The 19400-nt window shown below is 36.4% G+C and overlaps 1 long non-coding RNA gene across 2 annotated transcripts in view; it reads left to right on the top strand.

Annotated features, from left to right (window-relative positions):
- The window catches only part of LOC109459784 (uncharacterized), an 83884-nt gene that overhangs the window by 50023 nt on the left and 14461 nt on the right, over positions 1 to 19400 (top strand). Inside the window, exon 3 of one of the 2 annotated variants that reach the window (XR_012491776.1) lies at positions 6436 to 6532. The exons of the other annotated variant lie outside the window; for it this stretch is intronic. This is a non-coding gene — a long non-coding RNA (uncharacterized LOC109459784). The remainder of the gene's footprint in view (positions 1 to 6435; positions 6533 to 19400) is intronic. 2 annotated transcript variants of the gene reach the window in all.

Below are 19400 nucleotides of genomic sequence, written 5' to 3'. Positions count from 1 at the left end.
CCCAGCTCCCACCTCAGACACTCTATTCTGTTCCAAACTGTTTTTCTTGGCTTGTGTCATTCACTGTCCAAGACGCTCTTACATCACCTCTTCCAAGCCATCACCTCTTCAGCCTCTCTCTCCCGTGATGGCTAGATCTGGGACCATTCTCTATCATAACACTTGGTTTCACACGATGCAGGAATCAGCTGCTTCTTTGTCTCTCTGAGCTCCTTGAAGGCATACTCTACCCTGTCTTATTCGTCTTTATTTTCCGGGCACGCAGCAGTGTGTGACACTTTATAGGGCACTTGTTAAATGTTTGTTAATCTGAATTCTAAAGGTAATTTTATAATATCCTAAATACTATGCCTGCCTTATAGTCACCCCAGAGGGAATTTTCTGAACTCTTGAACTACTTTAAGCAGACATTCAGTCACTGAAGAAATAATTGTACACAAGTCAACTATGGAAATCATTGCTTTCAAACAGCAAGTAAAGGAACGTTTCCTGGATGGATAGATGCTATGATATTATAGTGTTTTGCACATGTAATTAACAAGCTGCTCTGGTAGATATTCCTTGACTGGCTAAATCTGTGCTCTGAATCTCCATTTCTATGCAAGTGTAACTACAGCTGATCCATAGCTCACATCCACCATGTTAAGGGCAGTATAGAAGCCACTATTCTCTAATGATCCAGTGACGGGTCTTTCTGACATTGGTTTGTGATGGGATCAGGAATTTGGGGGCCTTTTCGGCAGCATGAGCAAACAGGAGAAGTCAAGGTGAAGGGGGATAGATATTTACAGAAAAACAAAAATCATCTATTTAATATTTTCTTTATCTAGTCACTGTATTATCTCATTTAAAATTTAGAAGGACGTTTGCAGGTCATCACCAACCTCTTGATGAGGATTCTAACTCCAAGTGTTATATTTTCCAGAAAGAGCAATACATTTGGGAAGCTGGTTTGTTTGAGAGTTGAAAGAATTACCAGATTAATGGCCACTAATTAATATTCTGTATTATATTTTTATTGAGGTGACTTTGTTTATACTATAAACTTATTTATACCCACTTTTCATGATATTTTGAGGGGACTTGATGAATTGTAAGTTTGTCACACTGTGTGTCTTCCCTGGGCCTTGAAAGGATGCATTTTCATTGTTTGTGGTGGAGGTAATTTCCCCCTAGAAACTTTCAAGAATTTTCATGGAAACTATTAAAGTGCCAACTGCACCTGAACAGTGTCTCTTTCACAGGGTTAGACCCCAAGAGATGCAACGTGGTAAATGCTCCCCCCAAAAGCATCTTCTTAATTTATAGGCAGGACTCTTGCCTTGAAAGTCTGCCTCCCGATAAGCAGAAGCAGCATAAAAAGGAACTCAAACATCTCCTATACCTTTACTAGAGTAAATCCTAAATCCTAAGCAGTTAGCCCCAGCTTGTCCTTTTACTGGGATGTACTATGTTCCTTGAAACTCGTGACATAGAAAAACTTGTACTTACCCCCCCACCTCCCCTAACCAATGGTCTCAGGAAACCCAGGGACCTCGACATTGGAATTCCTTCCACAAGCCCTTGGAGTTCAAATCTCTCAAGGACCTAAACATCTCAAGGGCCCCTCCAGGCTACTTTGAACTTTGTTTATATCTACAGATATTTTATTTTGCAGGAAGGTAGGGTGGAGACAGAGAATGTTCTAAGAGATACAGGGATATCTGTGACTGTCTTTGCCAGTATTTCCACAGCCTTTGGATGTTTCCTGTCAGTTATGTTTGGCATTTGTTTTACCATCCTTAGCATTCATATAGAACTCCAATGTGCGGGTTCTTGATGTTTCCTAGGATTCTTCACTGAGGGAGAATAAAGTCGGTCACAAGCCCTTCCTATTTCTTGGAGGAGTGTAAAGTCTTACTCTTGCTTAAGTGAAGTAGCTCAGACTTTATGTTTGACTTTCTTGCCTTTCAGCATTTTCCCACTCTGGGATTCCAGGAATGTGAGCTGAGTTGTAGGAAATGGGTTAAACCAGCTCCTTATAGAGCATAGAGCGCAAATGCAATGGTATTTTAGGTGTGCATGGGGCAGGAAGAAAAGAACAATCTGAAGCCATAGGTTCCTGGAAGCAGGGAGAGCTCAGGAAAAGGGATGGCATTGTTGACTCAAAAAGGTGGAGTTGGTGGATTCTGGAGGCACTGCCAGGAAAGGTTCCCAGATGTCATGGGAGGCAGGCAGAGTGAGCCCATGAGAGGGTTTTACATGATGATTGTGGGCAGGTGGCAGCAGGAAAAGGGATTGCTGGTTGCTGTGGACCATGTGTGTTAGGGCTTACTCGGTCTTCTCCTCCCCACAATGGCCTCACCTCTCTTACCATGAGACTGTAATCCAAGGCTGGCTGCACACGAATTGTGTGAAGCCCAGGTTTAGCAAAGCAAACTTTGTGGAAAGCCATATTTTAGGATTTCCGTTCTTATTTCCACAGTGAAATTTTTATTTTGTTAAATGTGTGCTATGCAGTATTAAAATTCTCCTTTAAAATAGATTTCCCCCCAAAACATGTGTGTGTGTATATTATTGCTTTCATATTTGTTTGATCTTAGTTTTCTATGTTCTTTTTGTTGCTCCTGGTTATTTGAAATGTTGTCATTAGCTCTGTATTTTATAGTAATTCTACCTTAAGGCCCTTAAATAAAAATATCTTTTATTAAGCTGTCAAAGTCACTTAACTATGCACACTTTTCTTAATTATGTCTATATAGGTAGGCACATGTTTATATCTTAAAAAAACAGAAAACTTTTAACCATTTTCTCAGGAGCAATCAAACCTAACAAATGAATGAGAATTCATGTTGGTCCTTTCTGAGGAAGTTTTTGGAATTTGTAATTTGCTTGAAAATGAAAATGAAATGGCGTGTTTCTATAAGCATTTCCTGTCAGTGTAGTTTGCTTAAATATCAGTGGTATCTGTCTCCCTGTTTGGCCCCAGAAAGATGGCTGGTTAGCCAATGACGAGTAAGATTCCCCACAGGGGGTGGGGGGCGACAACCCAAGCCAGGCACAGTCACGTGGGGACCAACAAGAGAATCCACGGGGCTGATAGAGGTGGGCACAGCCCCCCACCTTCCCCGGCTAAGGAGAGCCTCTGCCTCTGTGGCTGCATTTCTTCCCACAACCTGCAAGGGAAGTGACTCAATGATGTGCTCTCCATCTATTCATATGCACAAAGGTTTTGTCTCTTGGGGAAGTACGTACATCCTGAGACTTACCATTCAGCTGCCTGCAGGCAAGGGTGATTGGCTTGAATTAGTTTCCTATTATAATGTATGGGATTCACAGATCTTGAGATTGACAAGCTTTATCTCCTTTACTTTCCCACCTAACTAATAAAAGCTATGCATAGGCCCGATTTGGCCCTCAGTCTTTGAGGCTGGAGTCCCTTGGCCCCGCTTGCACACTATTCTTGGCTGCTGTCTTTCTTAACCCTGTGCAGCCCTCCTTGCTCCCCACAACCCTCATCGTGCGGGACGCGACAGACATTCATCTATAATATTTTATGTATTACTAGTTCTTTTTTTTTTATAGCTGGGGACTATTTCATTGCATGGATATAGCACAATTGTATATACGTTCACTAGTTGATGGACATTTGGCAAGTCTTTAGGTCGATGCATGTTTTCATTTTTTGTCTTTAAATTTCAAAGCAGTGGAGTTTCTGGGTTAAATGCTAAGTGTAGGCTTAACTATAAAAAATTGCCAAACATATTTCTAAAGTGGCTATAGCATTTTTCATTCCCACCAGCAATGTATGAGAATTCTAGTTGTTCCATGTGACAGTTAATTTGATGTGCCAACTTGACTGAGCTAAGGGATTCCCAGATATGTAGCTGGTATTTCTGGATATGTTTGTGAGGGTGTTTCTGGAACATTTGAATCAATAGACTGAGTAAAGAAGATCACCCCCACCAAGGCAAGTGAGCATTATCTAATTCATTCAGGGCCTAAATAGAACAAAAAGGCAGAGGCAGGGCGAATTTGCTCTATGTTTGAGCTGAGACACCCATCTTCTCCTGCCCTAGGACATTGGGGTCCCTGGTTCTTAGGCCGTTAGATTTGGACTAGAATTACACCACCAACTTTCCTGATCCTCCAGGTTACAGATGAAAGACTGTGGGATTTATCCTCCAAAATCTTGAGAGCCAGTCCCTCATGATATATCCCTTCCTATTGGTTCTGTTTCTTTGGAGACCTCTAACACATTCCTCATCTTTCCATCACTTTTACATTTTAGCTATTGTAGCAAGTGTGCAGTAATATCTTGTTATGGCTTTAGTTTTCAATTCCCTAATTACTAATTACTAATAAGTTTAAACATCTTTGTCGTGTCCTTATTTGCTATTCATATATATTCTTTAGTGAAGAATCTGTTTGACTATTTTGCTCATTTTTAACAATTGATTTGTCTCCTTAAATATTATATATTTTCATATATTTTTATGTATTCTGGTTTATAAGTTATTTTTCAGATATATGTGTCTGAAATATTTTTTTTTTGCAGTCTGTGGCTTGCCTTTTAATTTTTTAACATTTGTTTTGAAGAGCAAACATTTTTAAATTTTGATAAAATTTGTCAATTTTTAATGGTTTCTGCTATTTGTGCTTTGTGCCCCAAACTCATAAGATTCCTTCTATGTCTTTTTATATTTTGGTTTATAACCTATTTGAGTTAATTTCTGGATTTGATGGTAAGTAATAGTCAAGGTTAAATTTTTCCCATGTGTATGTAAAATTGTTTTAACATCATTTATTTAAATGGTTATTTTATTCCCATTGGATTACCTTGAATAACCTTGGTGCATTGCAAAAAATCAATTGATTATGTGTGGTTCAATTCTAAATTCTCCATTCTGTTTTATTGATCCATACATCTATCTTTTTGCCAATATCACCCTATCTTAATTACACTAGCTTTATTCTAAATTTTGCAGTCAGGTAGTATAATTCAACCTTGTTCTTCAAAATTCTCCTTAATAGTCTGGGTCTTGTGCCATTCCATAAATTTTGGAATCACGTTATCAGTTTCTATTCCAAGAATCTGTTGTCATTTCTATTGAAGTTTTCTTGAATCGCATTATAAGTCTGGGAGTTTTGACAATATTGAATTTTCCAATGCATGTTTATGCCACTTCTCCCCATTTATTTGGCCTTCAATTTTTCTCAGCAACAATCATAGTTTTTAGTATTAAGTCTTTGACATTCTTTGTTAAATTTGCCCCTAAGTATTTCATGTCTTTGAGTGCTATAATAAATGGCACTCAACTTTTATTTGAATTTTTAGCTGTTTGTGCTAGCACATAGAAATAGAAATGGGTTTTGTATATTGACATTTATTCACTTTCTAAACTCACCTATTTGTTCTATTAACTTTTTTTGTAGATTCCTTAGGATTTCCTGCATAGATGGCCATGTCATATGCAAATAAAGACAATTATACTTCTTCCATCTAATCTCTATGCCTTTCATATACTTGTTTGGCTTTATTACACTGCCTAGGACCTCCAGTCCCAAGTTAATATACAGATAGTGAGAATGAACAGTCTTGCCTTGCTCTCAATTTTAGAGGGAAAGATTTCAATTTTTCTCCATCAAATTCATTGTTGGCAGTAGGTTTTTCATCAATACCCTTTGTCAGTTCAAGGAATTTCTCTTCTATTCCTGACTTTTACCATGAACAGCTGCTGCATTTTGTCTAATGCCTTTTAAACATATATTGAGATGATTATATGGTTTGTTTTGTTTTTGTGTATTAATATAGTGAGTTATGTTGATTGATTTTTGGATGTAAAACCATCTTTGCATTCCTTGGATAAATCCAAATAGATCAGAATATTTATCCTTCATATATTTATATTGCTGGTTGTAATTTTAAAATAATTTTGTTAAGGACATTGGCACACCGGGGGTGCCAAAAAATGTATACAAGTGGACACTTTGGTCAATGTTGTTCAAGCACTAGTTTGCCGCAATCAGAAGTGTCTGGACACTGATGGTGACCACTCTGAGCACCTCTTGTAATTGCAGAAGTCAAATGTGACTTGTATTCATCTTTTGTCATCGGTGTATATTGAGTATTACAATTTTAATACAGTTTTCCTTTCTTAAAATGTGTATACATTTTTATTTTTGGCACCCTCTATATATGACAGTGTAGGCTCTTTCTGTGCATTTTCTTTCTTTTTTTTTCCTTCTAGTATGCCTTGTAATTTTTTCTTGCTAGCCAGACATAATGAACTGGTAAAAGCAACTGCTGTAAATAGGCCTTTAGGAAAGCGGTGGTAAGGGTGGGGGAATGGGAATTATTCTACAATGCTATGAGTAGGTCTCAGTCTTTAAGTGAGCCCCTGCCTCTGGACTGTGCACTTCACAAGTGTTTCTCTGTTTTTTCTCTTCCCTTAGATGGAACACGGTGACTAGAATGGGCTAGAGATGGATATTTCCCTTCTCCCATGTGAAAGTCTGGAACTGACTGGAGTTGATTATTTTCCTCTCTCAGGTCAGTTAGGCTCTGGGAAGACCTCAGTAGGTTCAGCTCTGTTTAAGTAGTTTCTCTTTAGGACAGGCTTTTTTAATTTATTGGGGTGACAATTATTAGTAAAATTACATCGATTTCAGGTTGTACAATTCTGTATTACATCATCTATAAATCCCATTGTGTGTTCACCACCCAGAGTCAGTTCTCCTTCCATCACCATATATTTGATCCCCCTTACCCTCATCTCCCACCCTTCCCCCCCCACCCCCCCAGCAGGCTTTGTTAAGTAGAACAGAGTGCTGTGGTTTATTTCCAGCTGGTTCTTTTTCCCTGCCCCACGCTGGAAGCATAGGGGGATTTTTCTCTGATATTTACAGTGAGAACATGGTTGAGCTCCTGGGTGTGTGTGTGTGTGTGTGTGTGGGGGGTCTCTCTGTGATTAGAACCCCCTGAAGTTTTTAACTCTCATGCTTGTCTACACTGAACTTCCAGCAATTTGTTAGTTATAGTTTAGGTTTTCCTTCCCTGGCACTGTTCTTGTGGCAGTTTCTGCTCTTGACTCTGTTCCAATAAGCTGTGACTCCCAGGTTTTGCCTGTCTGTCTCACCAATATCTGGGCTAGTGGTTTGTCCTGTGTCCTCACCTTTCTGATGGATCCATGAAGAATTGTTGCTTTTTCAGTCTGTTCAGCTTTTCACTTGTCAAGATGGTGTGCTGTCTTCCAAGCTCCTTACCTACAGAAGCAGAAACTGGAAGTCCACTTATTTTTTAAATTCTATTTTCTCTTCCACATTTATTAGCTACATGTCTTTTGTTGTAATAGTTATTTGCAGTGATGTTCAAGATTTGAATCTGTTTTATTTCAGCTTTCTCTTTATTAAGTATCATTATAAATTTCTGTTTTGTTTTTCTTTTTTTCTTTTTTATACTCACGGGTTTTTCTATTCAATAGATTTGAATAAGATGTAGATTTTGTTCTCTTCACTATTCATGTGTCCCTTCTTCTTTCATGTTGATTCTTATATCATTTGCTCATAACTCCATTAGTTTGTGGAAAAGGTGTCCGGAAGGACACCTTTGAGTTCTGGAAAAGGTGTCTCAGAAATATCTGTATTTTATGTTTCAGACTTGTAATCAGCCACATCTCCAAAGAAGCTGGGTATTTATGGAGCACAACCTGTGTATAGGAGCACTAGTGCTACTGTACTGGGTAGTCATGTCTTTTAGGTCCTTTTGGTGGGCAGAACTAGGAAATACATACTTTTTTTTTTTTTCTAAAGGGTTCATGATATAGTACTGTTCCCAATTTAAATTTAATGTTACAAGATTTGCTGTTTCATATTATTTTTATACTTTCTTTTCATACATTAAAAATGTTAATTCCCAACACAGCAACATAATTACACACTTGCTATATTTTACTATATAAAAATGGATCACGTTATTATTATGTAATTAAAATTCTTTGCCTCCTTACTTGATTAGTTGATTTTTTAATTAGAATATTTCTCCAGTTTTTTTTATTAGTTTCAGGTGCACAAAACAAAGTAATACTTAGACGTTTATCATTTATATCCCTCACACTGTGTCCACCCACCTCCCCCCATCCACTATCCCTCTGGCATCGCACACAGCCATTACATTTCCACTGTCTCTATTCCTAATGCTGTACTCTGCTTCTTGTATATATAAACTTGTAGTTGACATTCATTGTTGTTCAGCTTCAGCTTCAGGTGTACAGTGCAGTGATCAGGCATCTACATCATCCCTGAGATGGTCTCCCTAATGAGACGTGTCCATCGGATACCCTACAAAATCTTTACAACATTATTAATTATATTCCCCAAATTAACTTTCATATCCCCGTGGCAATCTTGTGGTTACTGACTGTGCTTTCTAATCCATTCACCTTCCCCCTTATCCCCACCTCCCCTCCCATCTACCAACCCTCAGTTTTTCCTCTATGTCTCAGAAACTGTTTCTGATTAGTTCATTCACTTTTTCTTTTCTTTAGATTCCACATATAAGTGAGATCATATGGTATTTGTCTTTCTCTGTCTGGCTTATTTCACTTAACATAATGTTCCCTAGGTCCATCCATGTTGTTGTAAATGGTAAAATTTCTTTCTTCTTTATGGCTGCATAATACTCCATTGTATAAATGTACCACAGTTTCTTAATCTAGTCGTCTACCAATGGGCATTTCGGTTGTTTCCATGTCTTAGCTATTGTGTATAGTGCTGCAATAAACATAGGAGTGCATAAATTTTTTTGAATTGGAGTTTTAAATTTCTCTGGATAGATACCTAGGAGTGGAATTGCAGGGGCATAAGGTAGTTATATTTTCAGAATTTTGAGATACTGTTTTCCATAGTGGCTGCACCAATCTGCAATCCCACCAACAGTGCATAAGCGTTCCCTTTTCTCCACATCCTCACCAGCACTTGTTGTTTGTTGATTTATTAATGATAGCCATTTTGACTGGGTTGAGGTGGTATCTCATTGTGGTTTTTATTTGCATTTCTCTGATGGTTAGTGAGGTTGAGCATTTTTTCATATGTCTGTTTGCCATCTGTATGTCCTCTTTAGAAAAATGTCTCTTCATGTCCTCTGCGCATTTTTTAATTGGGTTGCTTGTTTTTTTGGAGTTGAGTTGAATGAGTTTTTTATAAATTTGTGATATTAACCCCTTATCAGATATATCATTGGCAAATACATTTTCCCATTCAGTAGGATCCCTTTTTGTTTTATTGATTGTTTCCTTTGCTGTGAAAAAACTTTTTAGTTTGATGTAATCCCACATGTTTATTTTTTCTCATACTTCCCTTGTGAGAGGGGATATATCAGTAAAAATCTTACTCCGGGTAATGTCTGTAAAGTTTCTTCCTATATTTTCTTCTAGGAATTTTATGGTTTCAGACCTTACATTTAGGTCTTTAAGCCATTTTGAATTTATTTTTGTATATGATGTAAGGAGGTGGTCCAGCTTCATTTTTTTGCATGTGTCTGTCCAGGTTTCCCAGCACTATTTATTGAATAGATTATCTTTACCCCACCGTAAATTCTTGCTTCCATTTTCATAGATTAAATGGTCATATATGCATGGATTTATTTCTGGACTCTCTATTCTGTTCCATTGATCTACGTGTCTGTTTTTATGCCAGTACCATGCTGTTTTGATTACTGTAGCCTTGTAGTATAATTTGATGTCAGGTATCGTTATACCTCCCACTTTGTTCTTATTTCTCAAGATTGCTGAGGCTATCCGGAGTCTTTTATGGTTCCATATAAATTTTAGGATTATATGTTCTATTTCTGTGAAAAACGTCATTGGAAGTTTGATAGGAATTGCGTTGAATATGTATATTGCCTTAGGCAGTATGGACATTTTAACTATATTAATTCTTCCTATCCATGAACATGGTATGTGTTTCCATCTATTTGTATCTTCTTTCTTCAGTGTCTTATAATTTTCTGAGTACAGATCTTTTACTTCTTTGGTTAAATTTATTCCCAGTTATTTTATAGTCTTTGAAGCAATTGTAAATGGGATTGTTTTTTAAATTTCTCCTTCTGATATTTTGTTATTGATATATACAAATGCAACTGATTTCTGAATATTAATTTTGTATCCTGCTACTTTACTAAATTCATCTATCAGCTCTAATAGTCTCTTGGTAGAGTCTTTAGTGTGTTCTCTATATAGTATCATGTCATCTGCGTATAATGACAGTTTTACTTCCTCCTTACCGATTTGGATGCCTTTTATTTCTTTTTCTTGTCTGATTGCTGTGGCTAGAACTTCCAGCACTATGTTGAATAGAAGTGGAGAAAGTGGGCAACCTTGCCTTGTTCCTGATCTTAAGGGGAATAGTTTTAGCTTTTTCCCATTGAGTATGATGTTAGCTGTGGGTTTATCATATATGGCCTTTATTATGTTGAGATATGATCCCTCTATTCCCACTTTCTTAAGGGTTTTTATCATAAATGGCTGCTGGATTTTGTCAAATGCTTTTCTGCATCTATTGATATGATCATGTGATTTTTATTTTTTATTTTGTTAATGTGGTGTATTACATTAATTGATTTGTGGATGTTGAACCACCCTTGCATACCGGGGATGAATCCGACTTGATCATGGTGTATGATCTTTTTAATGTATTGCTGAATCTGTTTGCTAATATTTTGTTGAGGATTTTTGCATCTATGTTTATTAGAGATATAGGCTTGTAGTTTTCTTTTTTTGTGGTGTCTTTGTCTGATTTTGGGATCAGACAAAGTGGCCTTGTAAAAAGTGTTTGGGAGGCTTCCCTCCTTCTGGATTTTTTGGAAGAGCTTGAGGAGAATAAATGATAATTCTTTTTTGAATGTTTTGTAAAATTCACCTGTAAAGCCATCTGGTCCAGGGCTTTTGTTTGTTGGGAGATTGTTGATTACTGATTCAATTTCCCTGATGGTAATCAGTGTATTCAGGTTTTCTGTTTCTTCTTGAGTTAGCCTTGGAAAGTTTTATGCTTCTAGAAAATTGTCCATTTCTTCCAGATTGTCAAATTTGATGGCATATATTTGCTCCTTGTAATTTCTTAAATTTTTTTGTATTTCTGTGGAATCTGTTGTCACTTCTTCTCTTTCATTTCTGATTTTATTAATTTGGGTTCTCTCTCTCTTTTTTTAAATGAGTCTAGCTAAAGGTTTGTCGATTTTGTTTATCTTCTCTAAAAACCAACTCTTGGATTCATTGATTTTTTGTGTTGTTTTTCTGGTTTCTATTTCATTTATTTCCTCTCTGATTTTTATTATCTCCTTCCCTGTATTCCCTTTGGGCTTATTTTGCTTTTCTTTTTCCAGATCCCTTAAATGTGAAGATAAACTGTTGATTAGTGATTTTTGTTGTTTCTTTAGGTAGGCCTGCGATGCTATGAATTTCTCTCTTTGGACCCCTTTCACTGTATCCCATAGATTTTGGGTTGTCGTGTTTTCATTTTCATTTGTCTCAAGATATCTTTTGATTTCTCCTTGATTAGTTGATTTTTGAAAAAGGTATAATAAATCTTTATGTATATTTTTCCATTACTTTTTTTATACATTTTTTTTCTATTATATTCATATGTTTCAAAGCTATGCTGTGAGGTTCATAAAAGTTCAAAACTGTTATTTCTTTATAATGGATGACACAGTGTTGGCAATATGAGATATTCATCTTTGTCCTGTGTAATACTTGTCACCTTGAATTATATGTCAGATAATATTATTGTTACACTTACTTTATTTGTAGAATACATGTTTATTTTTAAACTTCTGGTGCTGTGGTTTAGGTATGCCTTTTTCAAATAGCTTATTGTTAAAATTTGTTTGTGTGTATATATGTATACATGCATATGTGTTTGTATTCACACAGGCATCATTACATTTTCCCCCTCATTCTAACATTCTCAGTCTTTTAAATAGAGCCCCAAATCAATTATAAATTTATACTTTAAATGTATGTTATTATGTAATATGTGTATTGTATAATATGTAATATAATACCATAAATACAATAAGTAATATAATATAATATAATATAATATAATATAATATAATATAATATAATATAATATAATATATTGATTAATAGGGATTTGGGATTGAAAGGAGGGGTGAACATCATAATCCAAATTATTACTGACTTTGATATATATATATATATATTTTTTACAAAATCTAAACTGGTTTGAATAAGTAAGCTGAACTACAAGAAAATTTTTTAAAATCACAGTTCAACTAACTTTTAAAATGAATGCTTATTTTTTGTTTTCCTTGCCCAAGGAGATAACTTCAGAAAAAAAATATTACTAACAGCAATGTCAGAAAGTTTACTACCTATGTTTTCCTCTAGGAGTTTTATGGTTTTGGGTCTTACTTAAGTCTTTTATCAATTTTGATTTTATACCTGAATAGAAATTTTTCAAAAAAGGACATACAAATGGCCAATAGACATATGAAAAGAAGCTCAATGCCACTAATCATACTTGCAGTGTCAAAAAAATACATAGATGCTTTTATTGTAGAACTGTTATAAGGGAAAGGAACAGATCAACATTTGTTGTAGATAATTTATTTGAAAAAAGTTTACTTATTATGAACCATCTTGGACCATGGTCATATATGAGTCCTCATATGGTAGCAGAGAATAAGGGCTAAAATTCTGGAACACAGAGGAGATTGTCAGGGTTGGATCCCAGGCCAGCAACTGAAGCCATGGCAGGTTGTCTTACTTCATAGTGCCTCAGTATCCTTAACTATATAAAAAGAGGTTTTAATAGTACCCATATCCTAAGGGCATTGGATGAGTTAAATAAGTTAATATGTGAAGTGCTTATAATAGTACTTGTAAACAAGTAATCAATATACAATTGTCAGGAGGTACCTGGGAAGATGTACATTATAAGGTTTGGGTTTTAATTATAAGGGTTTTCACAATACAATATATAGATGATGTATTATAGAAATATACACTTGAGACCTATATAATTTTACTAACAAATGTCATTCTAATAAATTTAATTAAAAAATAAAATAAAATAAACAGTTTTCTTATATTTAATATATAGCACCAGCTCTCATTTAGGTTTCTTTTTTTATAAAACTGATTTTTCATTATAAAATAATCAATGTGTTTATTCAACAAAATTTATAAAATTCAGAAGAGGAAAACGTAATCCCAGCAACTAGAGAACCACTGTTAGCTATTCATTAATTAATGTCTATTAGTACTTTACAATGTGCCTTTGATATGGTCGTTTCCAGTCAAGATTATACAATTAAAAAAAAAACAACAATGGATTCACTTGTTTTAGTGCTTATTTTTTGCCAAGAAATGTTTACAAATTATTTCAGTTAATCCTCATAGCAACCTTATGAAGTAGGTGATATTTTCATCCCACTTTAGAGGTGGAGAAAGTGAGTTTTAGAAAGGTTAAGGACTTGTCCAAAATGCCGCTGTTAACCTGGCCTTGAAGAAGTAGGTAGAACTTTTACAGGGTGAACTTCCTGTGGAATGAATTATTTGGGGCAAATATTCTGCTATTGTTATGAGAAATCAATAGACTTTGCAGAATTTTGAAAAGCGGTCTTTATTAGTTAAGAACATGTTTGGCTGCTTGCAGCAGAAGGGAACTCAAATGTATTAATAGTAGCTTAACACAATACTGGGGGTGCCAAAAAATTGTATACACATTTTAAGAGATGTTGACACTTTGGTCAACATTGCTCAAGCAGTAGTTTGTCATAATCAGAAGTATCTGATGCTGAGGGTAAAAACTTTGAGCACCTCTTGTAAATGCAGAAGTCAAACGTGACTTGTATTCATCTTTTGTTAATGATATATATTAATACAGTTTTTTCCTTTCTTCAAATGTGTATTCATTTTTTTGGCGCCCTCTGTATATGTTACTGTTTTCATATAACAATTAAGCCTGGACCCAGAGTTGTCCAGCATATTCTTTTATTGTTCCAGGCTCTTTCCTCCCCTGTACCATCCTTAGTGTGTGTTCACCCTCACGCTTGTCACTGCACGGTCACAGATGGCTGCTTCCGCTCAACCTGTGTGTCAGGCAGTCATAGAAGTGGGAAAAATGAAGGGGTCGCACTATCAAAATATTTTCCGAAATCCACAGACACCTTCTGCTTACATCTCACTGGCCAGAAGTGTGCTCCTAGGCCACCCTTATATATGATTGATGTTGGACCATTGAGGGCTTATTTTTCTGGGCAGACTGGTCCCCTAAACAAAATCTGGATTCTCTCCTGAAAGGAGAAGAGGAGAATGGATAATGGATAGACAACTAGCAATATCCACTACCTGGCTTACACGTAACAAGTAGCCAATGAATTACATACCTATATTCTCAATATAAGCTCTTGAGGCAGAGCAGGATTTCTGCTCTTTGGGAAAAGGGGGTGTGGGAGACTATGGTGCAGTGCTATCCCATGTGACAAATCCTGCTACTACTGAAGTTGTAAGAGAAATGAAGTTCATTGGCGAGGAATTCCCCAGCTGTGTGGTTTGCCCAGAGGATCAGATGCTTTCTGACCTCAGCACTGATCATCTTGTGTTTTATAGGTTTCTGCAGTGTCATTATTATGGTTCATTGTACTCTTTGCCACTGTCTTGGCCAACCTTGAAGACAGGTTCAAAAAAAGCCTCTCATACTGCAAACACTTGTCCAGCTCTGCCTATGCTAAGTCAGCTAGGTTTACCTCCAGTCAGCAACTCATTAGGTGAGGCAGGTACTCATTGAAATCAGGAACCTCTAGTGTGCCGCTGCCCAACCCTAAAGCCTCTCAGCTGGGTACTTCTAGCCTTATTACCAGTGAGCGGTGCTAGGTTCTACAAACTTACAATCCTGAGTAAAGTTGTACTGGAATGTTTCTCATTTTTTCCATCAGTGTATCCCTGATACATGGAACTAAACCTAGGAAGCATTGTGTGTGCATAGGGTAGTGTGTGTGTGTGTGTGTGTGTGTGTGTGTGTGTGTGTGTGAAGCATGTCACCTGGCCTTATTCATTTTTATTCTGGAATTGACATACTACAATTTACCTAACATACTATTAACATGATTTACCTAGTGGGGAGGGGATGCCCCCACTCTCAATGTATTGATTTCTCTGAAGTTCCAGGTGGGTGTGAAGTTTGGCCGATCAGAATGTTCTATTATTGGCCACAGTGATTTGTTCAGTGACACAACTGAAGCCTGTAAAGACTCCCCCCCGCCCCCCCTCGGGACTTCTACAAAAGAGGCTCTTGCTTTTTCCACTGTGATTTAAAATAGAGAAGATACAAAATTTGAAGCTTGGCACTCATCTTTTGGTTATAATAATGAAGTCAGTATGGTTGAGAGAAGATTGTGAGATGGGATGAAGGAAAACAATGTACCAGAGACATCTTTTGAGCCTCTGGACAAGCTACACCCAGGGCCAGTCCCATCCGGGGACTTTTCACTTGTACAGGTACAAGCAAATACATTCCTTTTGTGTTTAAGCCACTTGGGCACTTTCTGCCATTTGAAACAAACAAAAATCTTTACTGATTCACTAACTCAAACTCTACACCCTTGAAATTATCTGAAATTTTTGGATTTAGCATAACAATTCACACTTAACATTATATATATATATATATATATATATATATATATATATATATATATAATTTGAAAAGTTTGAAGAAGAAAGTTAATTTAAATGAAAATTTAAACATGATATATATGTATATATATATATATATATATATATATGTAAAACATGTTTAAATTTTCATTTAAATTAACTTTCTTCTTCAAACTTTTCAAGTAAAATTTTTTTCCCAGGAGGAGTTGTCATATTTATTATATATTCTCATTCCCTTGACACAGTTCTGCATGTGCCAGGTGGTACATCTACTGCAATTTTAGAAACACAAGCTTGAGGAGCTGTGCGTACAAGTATAATAAGGAACTTCTGAACACAGAAAGTTTTCAGGACTCAGAGACATGGAATTGTAATGGTAGCATAATACACTCTGGCACAAGAAGATCCATTTGGGACTTTACAAATAGGCAGCACTCGCTGTCCTGCAGGGCAGCGTGTGGGGTCTCAGCTCCCGCTCCCCGCATAAGAACGCAGGACATGGTGAGGCCAAAAAGGAACACCCACGGAGCCATAGGTAGGGCAGTCATACCATTATAGTCTCACTGGAGGCTGGATTCACACGTCATGTGACCTGCTGTCCGCTTTTCTGCCTGCCAACCGACCTCACTTGCTAGCTGCAATCCGCTCTTGCTAGCTCAGCCACCATCTTCTTGCTAGCCCCCATTTTCTGCTAGTGTAGCCACGGCAGTTATATTAGTGGCCAATGGCTCACTAGTTATAGCTGACGGCCAACTAGCCACAGCGGATGGCCATCCAATCACAGTTGATGGCCATTTACTACCTGAGCCAGCACCTTTCCACGTGAGGCCGAGAGCCTGGAAACTGCACTTCTGGCTCTGTCCCCACACTCACTTTTCCACAAATAAAGCTCCTTTGTAGCAGAACACATAAATAAAAAATTCCATAAGGAAGTGACTAGTGAAGTTCACAATCTGAATTTCAACAACTTTATTGAAATACCTCTGTGTAAGCAGAGATATCCCACTTTATAAACTATGACACTGAAGGAAACCAAGTATAATGCTAATGCCTTGGGGAGTGTGTTTTCTTTCTTTCTTTCTTTTTATTTCTCAGAGTTATTATTATTTCCCTACATATTTTAGATTATGATCTACTGAGATCAGCTGTTTTATCAAATTAGTTTAATATGTTTCAAAGGGCTCAGATTTTAGGTGGGTGTGAAAAATAGTACAGATGCTTGATTCATGCTCTGTGAAGACCCTGCTTTACCATCCATTGCCAAATGTGTATAGTCTGAAAGATACAGGAGATGATCAAGACATCACATCTTTCATCAAATTTCTTTCAAGTAAACTTCTTAAGGAGATGCTAACTCATCACTTGTCAGAGAGTAGAATAAACTTGATTCAAAGGGGTTATTTCAACATCTGCATGATTCCAGAAAGCCTGAAGAAATGAGAAAAATTCTGCCAAGTATCCTGATGTCTTGTTCACCTGTTATTAGTACTTTTGTAACTAAAGCATATGCATTAATGTCTTTATTCATTGAATCGTAAGGTTGCAATAAACTCTAGATGTGTAATCACTTCTCTGGCCAGTAGTTTAAACAAACTCAAATGAAGTGTTTCAACATTTCCACATTTGTCTCCTTTTTATTTTATTTTATTTTATTATTTAGTAAATTTATTGGGATGTCATTCATTGATAAAATTGTATGTTTCATGTGTAAAATTCTATAATACATCATCTGTATATTGCATTGTATGCATATTTTATTTTCATGAGCTTTCTTCACATATGAGTCTCTGGGACGCTATGCAGCAGTCATAAACTACAACAAAGAATTTAATGTCTTACCTCCAAACCTTCGCAATAGCCAAATTTTAGCAAGAAAGGAGACCATCACTTTTGATCTTCTGCCCTCATTCATCTGACCAGTGGGTATTGGCTTCAAAATTTGCTGTTTTATTTTGAACTGTAGTGTTACATGTGAACATACAATGTTATTTCTTCCTCTACTGAGCCTCAACTTGGCTGTTCTTAAAATATTTTTCAAGGAAACTAAGATCACTTTGTTACCACAAGGATAAATGGGCAAGAGAGGTATCTTTTTTATGTTAGAAAATATTTGCAGGGATCATTTCTGCCCAGAACCCATTGGATTTACCTAATCTCCTGCCAAAAAGAAAGTGTTGTTAGCTTTGGTAGCTAAAAAAAAAAAAGAAAAAAAAGAAAAAAAAGAAAGCTCTCTATAGCTCAGAAAATAGCTACAATAACAATGTTTTCAGAAATACACATAATTGAAGACACTGAGAGCTATTTAGAATGTTTTATTAATGTTTGAATAATAAAATTTCTTTTTCACTGCATACCGTAAGATTAGCATCTGAACAAAGGTATTAAGAACTCTGAATTCCTACCCCTTGTTTTCTCAAATGTCCTAATATAATGATGGTGTCTTTGATCCTTAATAGATGGTAATTATTTGGATGCTTCTCAAATTTGATATTCACTTAAATACTCCTCAGAAACTCAATGTGCTTTCCAGAATCTTATATACTAAAATAATTCTAACATTCTAGTGCTCTGAGGATATGCAAACAAAATGGAATACTTATTATGTATTAATAAAAATTCTGGAATAGCAAATATCAGTTATGGGCTCCAGTAATAAAGGGCCATTTGTTTTGTTTGTTTGTTTGTTTGTTTTTTAAATGGCAGTGCTTCATTACAGTCTACAAAATTCAATTTGATTATATTTTACTCTTGAAATCTTCCATTGAGAAGTAGTGAGTGAGTTCTGAAGCCTAAGCCACCATGTTCTAGGTACTTTACATATATCAGGTCATTTATATTTATCACTTACATGCAAATGAGGGAACTGTATGAATTAATCCCAGTAATTAAAAAACCATAAAACAAAATGGGGAAAGGAGATAATTTGTGACAAAACCTTGAAAGCTATTTTGAAAAAAGATGACAGATATGAACACTGACCCACATGATGTTTATAATACGAAGTGTGACAATTAAGTTCGTGAACTTGTTGCAACGATGTTGCTAACATTTTTTTGATATCAGAGGGGTTATTCATTATGAATTTGTGCCAAGTGGACAAACAGTTAACCAAGTTTACCATTTGGAAGTCCTGAAAAGGCTGCATGAAAAAGTTAGACATCCTTAACTTTTCGCCAACAATTCATGGCTCTTGCATCATGACAATGTACCAGCTCACACGGCACTGTCTGTGAGGTTTTTTAGCCAGTAAACAAATAGCTGTATTGGAACACCCTCCCTACTCACCTGATCTGGCCTCCAATGACTTCTTTCTTTACCTGAAGGTAAAGGACATATTGAAAGGAAGACATTTTGGTGACATTTAGGACATCAAGGGTAATATGACGACAGCTCTGATGGCCATTCCAGAAAAAGAGTTCCAAAATTGCTTTGAATTGTAGACTAGGTGCTGGCATCGGTGCGTAGCTTCCCAAGGGGCGTACTTTGAAGGTGACTGTAGTGATATTCAGCAATAAGGTGTGTAGCACTTTTTCTAGGATGAGCTTGCAAACTTAATTGTCCGGCCCTGGTTCCATGGTCACCCCTGTCCCAGCCAACAGTGAAGAAAGCAGCCTGGTATACCCGTTTCTCTTCTTGAAAATGTTATATTCCATTTGCTATCTTTGCTTTTTAACCACAGATTTTATTCTTTTGTTTTTGGTAAGATACACATTTTAATTTATCTTTTGGTTATAGGTC

This window comes from Rhinolophus sinicus, linkage group LG14 (genome assembly GCF_036562045.2).
Source record: "Rhinolophus sinicus isolate RSC01 linkage group LG14, ASM3656204v1, whole genome shotgun sequence".
NCBI classification, from domain to species: Eukaryota; Metazoa; Chordata; class Mammalia; order Chiroptera; family Rhinolophidae; genus Rhinolophus; species Rhinolophus sinicus.
The sequence above is the reverse complement of the archived record's forward strand: the minus strand, read 5'-3'. Positions and strand labels throughout refer to the sequence as shown.